The following is a 13644-nucleotide window of genomic DNA, read 5'->3' as shown; positions in this document are numbered from 1 at the left end:
TAATGATCTTATTTTAAAAGGTTAGTTTTAGTAAAAATGTTTTACTTACAAAAATAAAAATAAGATTTATGAACTATCGAAAAAATGTAATAAAGTGGGAATACATGTCTAGAAAGATTCTGTCTAAGGAAAGACTTGGTGTTTAAGGGTGTCTTTACGACCCACCTCTCTTTCCTAGGAACTAGCGTGGTATATATCCACGGATTACGACATAATTCCAGTATAAGTTTTTATTGAAAATCTTACTTTAAAAAGTGTTATTTGATTGTAAGACTTTCAATGATAAACGATGATTCAAGGATATTCAACCTTGAATCGGATGGACGAAAGCAATTAAATTCATTTTAAATTGCAAGTTTTATATTCGCGTAAAAAGTTGTTTCGTAAGTATAATTATTATCTTCAGTTAACTAATTAATGTTATTTTGGCGTAATGAAAAGTTTGAGAGGAGATCGGATCAAGTATGCTCACCTGCAAACAGAGAACCTAGCGACCCGATACACTCAGGTGAGGGAGAATATATGACATAGTGGTGTCTGAATATGACACCCGGATCTCCTAAACTATCTCAAAAGTTTGGAGTTATGTTTGTGTATTAAGAAAACCCATACTTAATCAAATATTTGTGTGCATGGATTTTGTACGGATACTTTCTTAAGTTGTATGTTTAGGATAGCTAAAAATATCAAGTATTGTGGTAGTTATCCATGAAGGAACACCACTCGAGAAACTAAAATGCATTGGGATAAAAAACAGTGGAGAGTTTCGATCCGGTAGCCCAAACTCCCTCACGAGTTTGGAGTTGCCTTGGGTATTAAGAAAACTTGTACTTAATCAATTGCCTGTTTGTTTGGATTAAGTACAACAATATTTATTATACCGATTTATGTTATGTTTATATATGCAAATACCATGTTTACTATTGAATTATAATGTTTGAATGATTATTATGGGAATGATATGTATGTGATAATTGTTAAATTTAAGGTTTAAAAACATGTGATATAAATGAGAAATATTTACCTTGAGAAAAGTAATTAAAATGATATTCAGACTCTTCTCGTTTGAGCAAGACAGCTCTCACTTGAGTGAGAAGTGTCTAGAGAAAACGAGTGTTTTAGCTCGGGGCGAGATAACTCTCGCTTGAGCAAAAATAGGCACCCAGAGAACTGATTGTTTTCTCGCTTAAGTGAGACAACTCTCACTTATGCGAGACAGCTCTCGCTTAAGCCACAAATGCCTCAAAAATGGATGTGCCCTCGCTTGAGCAAGACAGCTCTCGCTTGAGCGAGAGAGCTCCATACAGATTTGACTTCTTTTGAAGTCGTCTGAACGATAACTCTGATATATACAAGAGCCTAATGGCATGTTTGCCATCAAGAAGTTATAAAGGTAAATAACTATATGAAATTCTTGAAAGTAATAAAAGTATGGAATTGCTTTGTTAAAGGCAATATCCCTAGCTAGGGTGTGAAGTGTATTTACCCTTGGGAAAGACCGTGACTCAGATGATTGAACCCGGTTCCCGAAATCGACAAACTTATACAAGTACCTTTGTTCTTGCACCTATTTAGGGTAAGGTTTCCAACTGTGATGTCGTGATTAGGGCGATGCCCAAAAACCAAAGGATTATATGATACCAAGCAACGAGGTCCTCTGACCGTAAGAGGCTCGGCCATGTGGCTGTCCAGGGTGATTCAGCAATGGTTCGTAGTGGTATGGATTTTATTACTCTACTTACATGTTGACGTAAGATCGGGTCCCACATGAAGTATGGAATTTTAGTATGTCCACAAAAGTTTTAAAGAACAACTAAATTGACATCATCCCAAAATAAAAATAAATCATGAGTGGTACACTAGAAAATGTGTTTACGGGGCTTACCTCTCATTCCATTGCGTTCAAATTAACATATATTATTCATCTCATACAAGCATCATATACTCCCAAACAATCATACTACTATGTTATATTGAAGGCTTCAAAAACACATTATTTTCGGGTCCTATACCTTTGATGTGCATCATAAGTATGTTGCTTTTAGGCCCCCGTTCCCGGTGTGTTTAAAAAAATCGTTCTTTCCAGGTCGTCATGCCTGGCGTGCTTTAATAAAAATAATATTCTTTCCAGGTCCCCACGCCTGATATAAATTTAAATATTCAAGCTTTTCAAGTCATGTATTCCCGATTTGCATTTAGAATCAAGCTTTACGAGTCATGTACCCTCGATGTTCATTTAAAAATTCAAGATTTTTGGGTCATGTAACCTCGATGTACATTTCAAAATTCATTCTTTTCAGATCCTGTATCCTCAACATATATTTAAAAACTCAAGCTTTTCGGGTCCAATATACTTGATGAGAATTTTAGATTAATGCTTTTCGGGTCCAATATCTAGGATGTGCATTTTAAATTCAAGCTTCCCAGGTCATGTACCCTCGATGTGTATTTGAAAATTCATTCTTTCTGGGCCCAATATACTTGATGTGCATTTGAAAATTAAACCTTTTTGGGTCCTCTAACCTTAATATGCATTTAAGAGTTCATTCTTTCCAAGTCTAGTACCTTTCATGTGCATTTAAAATTTATGCTTTTCTGGCCCCGAACCCTTGACAACATTTTAATCTCTTGCTTCTTGGGTCTTATTTCCTTGATGTGCGTTTCAAATATCACTGTTTTCCCGATGTTGTACGTGATGCACCAAAACCACGTTCTTGTAGTAGCCTTATCTATATTATTGGTTACCTTTATCTCTTTTCTCCCCAAATCATATTTGTACCTCGACGTGCATTATTGGATACCTTAATTTCTTTTCTCCCAAAGTTCCAATTTCATCACGACATGTGTTTTTGGTTATTATTCACTTCTTTTGTCCTCAAGATATGGCAATACCTTGACTTTCATTGACATCCATTAAAAATAGATTCAATAATGAAGAAAGAATGAGTAATAATACTCTTTTATAATAACTTGGTGATTTGGGGGTTGATGGGTGATTATCTTATCCCTAAAACCTAATTTTGAAGGCTATATTAAGCATGTAGTAAATCTAATTTAAAAAGGAAGATTAAAAAAGTAGGTGGCAGAAGATTACAAATAGCAGGCACGCAAAAAGAGATAATGTCAAAAAATAAATGGAAGAGATAGCCCTCAATGTAATTCCTCACCCATCCTTCCAATCTCCTCTTTTTGCTCCACTTGTAATGAAGTATATCATAATTTTTATCAAGCAACAATGATGTTTAAGGACCAAGCCACCAAGGCAAACGCACAACCTAACTGTGCCAAGGAATGAGCCATGACCATGCCATAGCTTGAGTCATGATCAGTTCAAATGCTAAGCCTGGCCGTGCCAAGTAATGAGTCATGACCAAATCAAATTTTTAGTCTGACCGTGCCGAAGAATGAGCCATAACTGAGGTAGTTGGGCATCGTGACCATGCCAATGCTCGAGTCATGACCGAGCCATACCATATTCAGACTGTACCAAGAATGGGTCGTGACCAAGGCAGCTAGGCATCGTGGTTGAGTCATTGCTTGGTTCATGACCGAGGCTCATGCACCAGGCACGCATTGGCGCACTGGGTGCATCAGCTTTGGTGCATCAAGCGCATCCTGACCGAGACAAGACGTACCAGATACAACAACCCTAGATCGTCAGACGCATCCGAATCAAGACATGTAGTGCATTAGCCGCATTATCCTTGGCGGACCATGGTGCATCAAGCACCTACCAAATGGTGAGTTACTGCCTTGGTGCTTGACGCATTAGAATCAATCATGGCGTACGAATTTCTCTTCGCTTGGGTCAACCTCATGACTCTTCTAGAATGATGGTTTTGTAATAAAACACTTTATTTCAACTTATGCTAAATAAGAAAGTTAGTTAAGTTTGTTAATTAGATAGGATAGTTTTTGGTTATTAGGACTTTTCTTAAGCTTCAAGCAAGTCTTGTATAAATACTCATTATACACTTTCATTTGAAATTAATAATACAATCCTCATATTATTTCATCATCCAATATGTGTTTCTATTCCAATATGGTATTAGAGCTCTTATTTTGAGAGCTCTGCTGCAATTCCATCTTTCTTTTTACTTTGATTCCACTTTCCTTCAACCATGGAAAATACAAAATCTGATGAAGTGCAACAAACCTATCAGTAGCATGGTGACCAATTACCAAATCCAGTAAGCCCATATTATCTCTATCAAGGAGAAAATCCAAGAACTGCGTTGGTGTCACCTTTCTTGGATAGCAGCACCTATCATTCATGGTTTAGGTCCATGAAAGAGAGCGTTAATTCCAAAGAACAAATTCAAATTCCTGAATAGTACAATAAAGATGACAAAACAAAATGATCCAACCTTTGATGCATGGGAAAGATACAAAACCATGATAATTTCTTGGATCACAAAGATCTCTTATGCAACCCATCTCTGACACTACAATCTACATAGATAATGCCCAAAAACTTTGGGGAGATCTCAAATAAAGGTTCTCAAAGGGCTACCACTTTAGAACCTCCGATTTACTCCAAGAAATGCACTAAATGAGGCAAGGAGATAAAATCATTTATGGATTCTTCACAAACATTAAAATATTATGGGAGGAACTTGATTCTATATGACCCTTCCCTATATGTACTTGCCATAAAAAATGTAATTGTGAATTCTTGAAGACATTCAATAAGTATAGAGAAACAACATATATTATCTATTTTCACAAAGGATTGGCTTATCAATACACCACAATCAAGTCCAAAATCTAATTACCAACAATAAACAAAATCTTATCCTTGGTGCTTCAATAGGAAAGAAACCTTGAAGGAACAATGTCTAGTATAGCAAGACAATTGTAAACAACATCAACTGAAGGCAAAATTGGAGGATGCAAACCAACAAGAATTTCAATAGATACAACTTTGAACACAAAACCAGAGATGGAAGAGGACTAGCTAGCAATACAAGAAACCTTGGTTAGGGATATGTAGGGCAGAACAACAATAAGGTATTCACCTTTTATGGAAGTGAGAGGCACACAACAGACACATACTACGTCAAACATGGCTTTCCTCTCATCTTCAAGTTGAAGGCAAGAATCACCACTGGGTTGGTGAACAATATGACAACACGAAGTCATGATCCAAAATCAGAGGAAACGATACCACCAAATCCCAACCAAGAAGAGCAATGGACATTGACCTTCATCCACACAATGATAACCATACCATATCATGTACATATCTTGGCATTAATTTTTGGTTACTTGACACATGAGCCACTATCCATGTGAGAAATAATTTGCCAAATTTTACACACTCTCGCACCATTAAACCTATATATGTTCACTTGCATAATGTCCTTTATGTGAAGAAGATATTGCTACTGATCTTGAAATGATTTTGATGAAGATGCCAAGATCACAAAAAAGAAGGAAAATGAAGAAGATGTTGAAGATAAAAAGAAGATCAAACTTCAATTAGAGTCTAAGTCTTCAATATGTACTTCTATCCTTTACACTCTAGTATGTTTAGTAAACAATGCTCAAATGAAAGATAAAATTATTTTGAAATGAAATTGAAAAACTCTTAGACAAAGTAAACAATTTTCAAAATGTTAAGTAATAGGTTACTTTACCTAAGTAATAGGTTACTAGACCTAGGTAATATGTTACTTGGACTGTGTAACAGTGAGTAACATGTTACTAGGACTATGTAACATGTTACCTAACTGAGTAAAATGTTACCTAGCAAATTTAATAGAGTGTAACCGATTATTGCAAAAAGTAACCAAATACTTCTCAAACAAAGAGTTTGGGTAATCGATTACATCATGGTGTAAACGATTACACAGAGTTGTTATAACAAGATTTTCAAATCTGAACTGAACAACTTTCTTCCAAACTCAATGGGTTTCATTCCAATCGTGTCCCATCTTCATGGAAGGGTATATTAGCTGATTGGAAGCATATTTAAAGGCATTGAAACACCCATTTCACATACATCTTGAATACACAAATTACTCAAACATTCAAATACAATTCTTTGCACTTTTCTTGCAACTTTTTTTCTAAACTTTCAGACTTTTAATAAAGTTGCTTCAACTGTAAGTTCTAAATATTTTCAAACTTAAATACTTTCGAAAGCATTGTATACTAAGTGTATTGAGTAAGAGGATTGCATGTTATAGAATTGTTATATCTTGTAAAGGCAATCATGCCCTAGAATTGTTATATCTTGTATAACTTGTCATCACAAGGGTGTGGTGAGAAGGGGAAAGAGAGTAAATGGAAAGGTTGATTTCCAAGGGAGTAAGGTATTTGTGAGTGTGTAAGATGCAAGAAATCTCGGGGGAGAGAAATTGCAATTACATCTCAAGATATCTAGTAAAGAAATCTCTTGTGCTCGAAGAGTACTATACGTAGCCTTCGATGGACAAGAAGGTGCACCAATATAAATATTTATGTTCTCTCTTTTCTCTCTACTCTTTTTATTTCATTTGGAGTTTTTGGTTGGTAATCATTCTGCAACATTTCCGCTGCATAGCATTCTAATTTCATATCATAAAAATTGACTATTAATTCACACAACTAATTCACCCCACTCTTAATTGTCATATAACACTTAAAATTGGCACCATAGCTTAGTTTAGGAAGTTACTCCTAAAGATACTAAACTTTTAGATGGCCTCTAGATCCTTTATGGGTGAAGGTTCCAATATCTATCGCTCTCCAAGATTTGTTGGAGAATGCTACGAGTTTTAGAAAATAAGGATAATCTCAAGACCTTGACATAGGGAATGCGATTGAGAAAGGACCCTATGAACTCTTCACCATAATCAATAGCGTAACGAAGGTTAAACCGAAATCTACCCGGAATTACGAGGATGAGAAGAAAGTTCAAAATGACCTTAAGGTCAAGAACATCCTCACTTCAACCCTAGGATTAGATGAATTCTTTAGAGTGTCTAATTGTAAATCTACAAAGGAAATGTGGGACACTCTAGATACCACACACGAGGGGACTGAAGAAGTTAAGCAGTCTAGATTCAATACTCTCTCCCAAGAGTAAGAGATGTTTTGCATGAAAGTCGGAGAGAAAATACTTGATCTCTAAAAGAGGTTTACTCATCTTACAAATCATTTGATTTCATTGGGAAGATGCTGTCAAATAGTGACATGAACTTCATAGTTCTAAGATCACTAACAAGAGAATGGCAACCCAAAGTGACAACCATTTCTGGAAAAAAAGTTTATCAAAAATGCATTGGATGCACTCTTTGGTAAACTACAGGAATATGAGTTGGAGTTAAGCCAACTTGATCAACATGAGGAACAAGAATAGAAGAAGAAAAACATCTCTCTTAAGGCAAAGGTAGAAATATGAGTCTTCGATAGAGAATCATAAAAGAGGACCGGAAGATGGGCCTACATTGCGTGGGAGGACAATGGCAAAAGTTCAACTTCAGAACCAAAGAATGAATAGCATTCTCAAAGTGAAACTAAACTATTAGATTAGCCATCTCTTTCTTATTTACAAAATGCCTTCAATGAATTGCATAGTGAATATGCCAAACTCACTAAACTTTGTTTAAAGTAGAAAAATGAATTAGACATATTCAGAAATAAGCCTTCTTCTTCTTGTGCTCTAAATTGTATTACTCTCGAAAACAAAGTTTCTACCTTGAGTCTAGAACTCAAGAAACTAAACAAGAGTAGTAAAAACTTGGATAACATGTTGAAAATATAGAGACACTCCATCGATAAGTTTTCAAAAATAAATTATCCATACTCATAAATCATCAACCCATTTGCACTTATTGCAAAAATCGTGGGCATACATCAAACATTTGCATGATTAGAAAATATGGTTTACCCCTAGGACGTTTTAAATGGGTATATAAATGTGTTAACCCTCTAGGACCCAAACTGATTTGGGTACCTAATATTACTTAACCTGTTTTGCAGGAATATTTGGGAGCCACTTGTGATTTATGGTATTTGGATAGCGACTGCTCAAAACATAAGGTGAACGACAAAGGAAAGTTCTATGTCCTTACTCCAAGAGACAATGGCTATGTCAGATATGGTGACAACAATAAAGGAAGAATTCTTAGAGTTGGTAGAGTCAGGAAGCCACCTTCTACTACAAAAGAAGGAGTTTTATACATTAAGGGACTCAAGCATAATCTACCGAGTATAAGTTTATTGAGTGACAATGGGTTCCATGTGGCTTTCTACCCTGAAAAATGCATCATTGATACCAAGTGATTTTGGTAAAATGATGCAAGGGGAGTTTGAGAGTCCATGATGGGAAAGTTGAATTACTTTCTTAGATTACAAATCAAACAACTCAAGGATGGCTTCTTTGTCAACAATTGCTACTCCTATGGGTTCTAGAACATACATAGATACTGATGAAGCAGAAAAATGTGTCGATATTTCCAAATATCAACGTATGATCAGTTTCTTACTTTATCTTACTGCAAGTAGACCTGATATCATGTTTAGTGTCTGTCTCAGTGCACGTTATCAGTCAAAACCCAAAGAGTCACATCTTACTACCGTTAAAAGAATTATGAAATATTTTAAAGGCATACCTGACGTTAGACTATGGTATCCAAAAGAAAGTCTATGTGACTTGGTGGGATACTTGGATTCAGATTTTGCTGGATGTAAAACTGAGAGGAAAAGTACAAGCGATACTTGTCATATTCTAGAAAAAGCTCTAATCTCATGGTCTTGTAAGAAGCTGGCCAAGGCTGCTCTAAGTACTGGTGAGGCAGAATATATAGCTGGAGGTAGTTGTTGTGCCCAAATATTATGGATCAAGCAACAATTACGAAGCTTTTATCCAAACTGAACAACTTTCGTCCAAACTCAATGGGTTTCATTCCAATCGTGTCTCAACTTCATGGAAGGGTATATTTGCTGATTGGAAGCCTTTTTAAAGGCATTGAAACACCCATTTCACATACATCTTTAATACAAGAATTACTCAAACTTTCAAATAAAATTCTCTGCACCTTTCTTGCTACTTTTGTTCTAAACTTTCAGACTTTTTCTAAAGTTGCTTCAAGTGCAAGTTCTAAAGTTTTTCAAAATTAAATACATTCGAGAGAATTGTATACTAAGTATATTGAGTAAGAGGATTGCAAGTTATAGAATTGTTAGGCAATCTTGCCCTAGAATTTATTCTTCAAATCTTGTTGTATAACTTGTCATCACAAGGGTGTGGTGAGAAGTGGAACCTTTACAAGGGGGTAAGGTATTTGTGAGTATGTAAGGTACAAGGAGACTCGCAGAGAGAAAGTGAAATTATAAATCAAGATATCTAGTAAAGAAATATCTAGTAAAGAAATCTCTTGATTGCTACAACAGTACTGGACGTTGCCTTCTATAGAAAAGAAGGTGAACCAATATAAATATTTGTGTTCTCTCTTTTCTCTCTACTCTTTTTAGTTCATTTTCGAGTTTTTGGTTGGTAAAATTTCTACAACATTTCCGATGCATAACATTATGATATCATATCTGAAAAATTGGCCATTACTTCATACAACTAATTCACTCCCTCTTATTTGACATCTAATACTTACACTTTATATACCTAATTTTAAGTACAACCTAGTCTTTATTCACAAACTTTATTGCTCTCTTGAGTGCAAGCTTGTTTTTTATACGTCCTTTTCCTTTTTTCAAGATATGACTACCTTGAAGAGGATTAGTCATGTTGAAGCTTATAATCACTTCTACATACTCAAAGGACATGGTTATACTAAAAATATTTGTTTGCATATATTAGTACATTGCATGATCATACTATCCCTATTTTGACCGCTGACATTTTTGATTAGGACATCCATCTCATTTTGTTCTAAACTTGTGCATACATCAATACCTTAAGTGAAGTTTGATTCAAGCAAAGTATGTGTTTTTTGCCACTATGCCAAGCAATCAAAGTTACCATTCCCACTAATGACTCTAGTACTAAACATGCCTTTGAGCTTGTCCATATGGACATATGGGGACCACTAGGTGTTCCTTCATTCCATGGACATACATATTTCTTGACTATGATAGATGATTACACAAGTCACAATTGAGTCTATCTTATGAACTCTAAGGCTAAGACCAAAAAACTTATCCAAGACTTTATTAAATTTGTGCTTGTTCAATACAATCAAAGAATCAAAATGATTTGAACTGATAATGAGGTTGAGTTTACAATGCCTACTTTTTATGCTCAAGAAAGCATACTTCACCAAACATCTTGTGTCGAAACTCCACCATAAAGTTTTATTATGGAGAGAAAGCATAGACACATTTTGAATGTTGATAGATCTTTACTCTTCCCATCCTTCCTCCTAGAGAGTTTTTTTTCTATGGATTTAGCCATGCCATATACCTTATCAACAGATTGCCAAGCAAGGTTCTTGGCATGAAGTCTCCCTTATAACTTTTAACCAGCAAGCAGCGAAACATATATAACCTCAAAGTTTTTCGGAGCCTTTATTATGCTTCTACTTTAACTCACAACAAAGGGTGCTGGTTCTAATTGGCTGGAGGGTAATCTTTGGAAGGTAGTGGGTGATGGCTTACACACTTTCTTCTGGTAGGATGTGTGGTTTGGTCAAGATAAGCTCAAGGATACTTTTCCGAGATTATTTTTGATACCTTCGGATAAGAAGGCCATGGTAGCAGATTGTGGGGTATGGTCTAACGGGAAGTGGCAGTAGAATATTCAATGCAGAAGACCCTTATTTGATTGGGAGAAAGAGTCAGATACAAGATTATATGATCTTATTCAATGTCATTCTTTCAAAAATGGAGTTAGTGATAAGTGAAAGTGGAATCTTGATAAATCTAGTTGTTACGTGGTTAAAACTGCTTATCCTGCTCAAGTGAATCATGCTCCAACAGTTTCAGGGAATACTCTTAACTTGAGTTGGAAAGAGTGTGTGCCTTCAAAGGTATGTTGTTTTATTTGTAAAGTTATTATAGGTCGAGTTACTACGAAGACAAAACTTATCAATAGAAATATTTGGAGAATGTGATCTTTTGTGTAGTTTGTATGTGTTGAATGGTGAAGATGTAGATCATCTTTTTATCTTGTGTCCCTTTGTGGCTAATGTGTGGAAGGAATTTTACTCGTGGCTTCAAATTCAGGTACTTATCCCGAATAATATTATTGAATTTCTCCAACTACATGACTTTTTGTGTAATCGTCATAAAATGTTTTATATCTAGAGAATATTCTAGTTCACTGTGATTTGGGCTGTTTGGAGTATGAGGAATGATATAATTTTTAAGGGGGAAAAGTCGAGTTACATACAAATCATAGATTTGATTAAACTAGATCTTGGCTTTGGTTTTCAAACCATGTTGGTGCTAATTTGTACTCTTTTCCACAATGATGCACTGACCCTTCTTCTTGTTTAGATCTTGTTTGTAACCTGTAATCAGGTTGGCATAATGCTTTGTGACTTTATACAATACTCTTGCTTACAAAAAAATATAATGATAAGGATAAAATAAGATAACCTTTATACAAATGCTATCATGTAATGTAAAATATTAGTTTGATATATATATATATATAATTGAGTAGTGATCATAATAATAATCATAAAAGTAAGAAAATAATAACAATATAATTCTGTAATTATTTATTATCTTAATGTTGAGATACATTTTTAAAGTAAATTGATTATATCATTGTATTTATTTTACCATAAAATAAAACTATAATGGGTGGTTCGAAATTTAATTATGAAAATATAGTAATTTTTTCGGATGTTACAAGTAGGGTACCTAGCCGACCCTTCTACCAATCTAAGAGGTTGAGAGTTAGTGTAAGCTCTAACAGCACCCCTTTGGGTTCTTGACAAAAGAGCAACAGTGTTGTATGTTCCTATAGACAATACTACTAATATTAAACATAGTGACACAAATCACATAATTCATGAAAAGTATGGCTTCGAATTCAAGGGGTTTATCATGGTAACTAAATGCTTTGTGAAAATATACAATTTATTATTGATAATCCTTCTAATTAACTTGTCACCTGAACATTTAACTTTTTGATAAATAGTTTTATTAATAAAATATACCAATTTCAAATATTAAGGTTTTTCAAATAATTTTTCGTTATTATTACTTAGTCCTTCCATTTAAACCAAATAAACAATGTTCATTTTGTTAGGTATCAGTGACAGAATACACCTAGAAAAGGGGGGGTTAAATTGGTATTGTGGTTCCCACTTACCGCTATTTACACCAAAGCCCTATTCTGGAAAATCAATCAGTTAATCGATTAAAGACTGCCTCAATCGATTAAGTCGTACAGAATTAACAGTTGTTGAATGGCTAAATTATACAGCCACATACGGATTATACAGAAATGATATAGCAGGTATATTTGAACAGAAATGTTCTTTATATGGCAGAGTTACTATATTCAAAATATCAGCTACAATAGACAATTAAAAATACTTTAAAACATTAAAGAGATAAGGGTAAGAAATAACCTGCAACAATGTTTTTTATACTTGTTCGTTTTCCGATCCACTGCAAAAATACATCCAGACCTCCCTTCTGATATGAGAGATTTTCTTCACTAAAAATTGTAGCCAATGTATCTTACATACACACTTCCAATTACAAGACTTTGAACGCTACCTTCTTCAATTCCTAGAACCTCTACCTTGGTTTGACCTTACCCAATTTCCTAGGAAAACCTTTCCTACGATCCAACCCCAGCCAAGAGTATGTTCTAAACTCAAGACCTCCAAGTCTTGGTGAAGACTTTTTAATCTCGTTGGTGGTACGACACCAAGAGACGACTTTCCTTATTACACAAACAACACAAAAATAGAGTAATGTGAGCACAAAATAGCTCAAATATTATAAGAAAGAACAAGCTATAAACCCTATACAAATCTCACAAATTATTATGAATATGTATAAGATCAGAATCATGAAGAACATGTAATTTCTACCCTAAGAAATCTCTAAAAGAATTGAAAGAATCATGCAAGAAAGATAGAATGATGAACACATTTAATCACATGCAATGGACAATATTTTAATCTCTAAGCATGATACTATCTCTCACTAATCTCACGTACAATTCTCTCTACCTATATGACATACAAAGAACACGAAAATATGCAACTTAGCAATTCTAAAAATGAATGAATGAATGTATGAAGCATGGTGTAAAAACACAGTTTATATAGAAAAGTTGTTTTGTGCCCAGTTAATCGATTAAGTTGTCTGTTAATTGATTAATGGGCTGTTTAGAGTAACTGAATTCTGTTTTTCAGTTATCTATTGAAATTGACAAAAATTGCTTTCACGTTAATCGATTAAAACCTTACTTAATCGATTAACTGACATATTTTCAGTTTAGATATTAAATGGTAAACTACCTATATGTTATGCTTATCAACTATACATGTTTTATCATTATGTTATGCCTAAGATACACAAATAACATGTATGATTAATGCATNGCATGTTGATTTGTTGAGTTATTTTTAAGCTTTCACTAATTCCTTTGTCTTCATCAAAACATAGGAAAGTGAAGTGTTATCTTGACATTTTGCATTTTCAATCTCCCCCTTTTTTATGATGACAAACTCA

The 13644-nt window shown here is 34.5% G+C and overlaps 1 protein-coding gene across 1 annotated transcript in view; it reads right to left on the bottom strand.

Annotated features, from left to right (window-relative positions):
• LOC109337047 (ribosomal RNA small subunit methyltransferase NEP1-like) overlaps nt 1–7989 on the bottom strand; it is a 22163-nt gene extending 14174 nt beyond the window's left edge. Inside the window, exon 1 of the mRNA XM_019573910.1 lies at nt 7953–7989. The gene's annotated coding sequence lies outside the window, so the exon portion shown is untranslated. The remainder of the gene's footprint in view (nt 1–7952) is intronic.

Source organism: Lupinus angustifolius, chromosome LG02 (assembly GCF_001865875.1).
Source record: "Lupinus angustifolius cultivar Tanjil chromosome LG02, LupAngTanjil_v1.0, whole genome shotgun sequence".
In the NCBI taxonomy this organism is placed as follows: Eukaryota; Viridiplantae; Streptophyta; class Magnoliopsida; order Fabales; family Fabaceae; genus Lupinus; species Lupinus angustifolius.
Note: the sequence above shows the minus strand (reverse complement) of the source record. Positions and strands in the feature narration are given on the sequence as shown.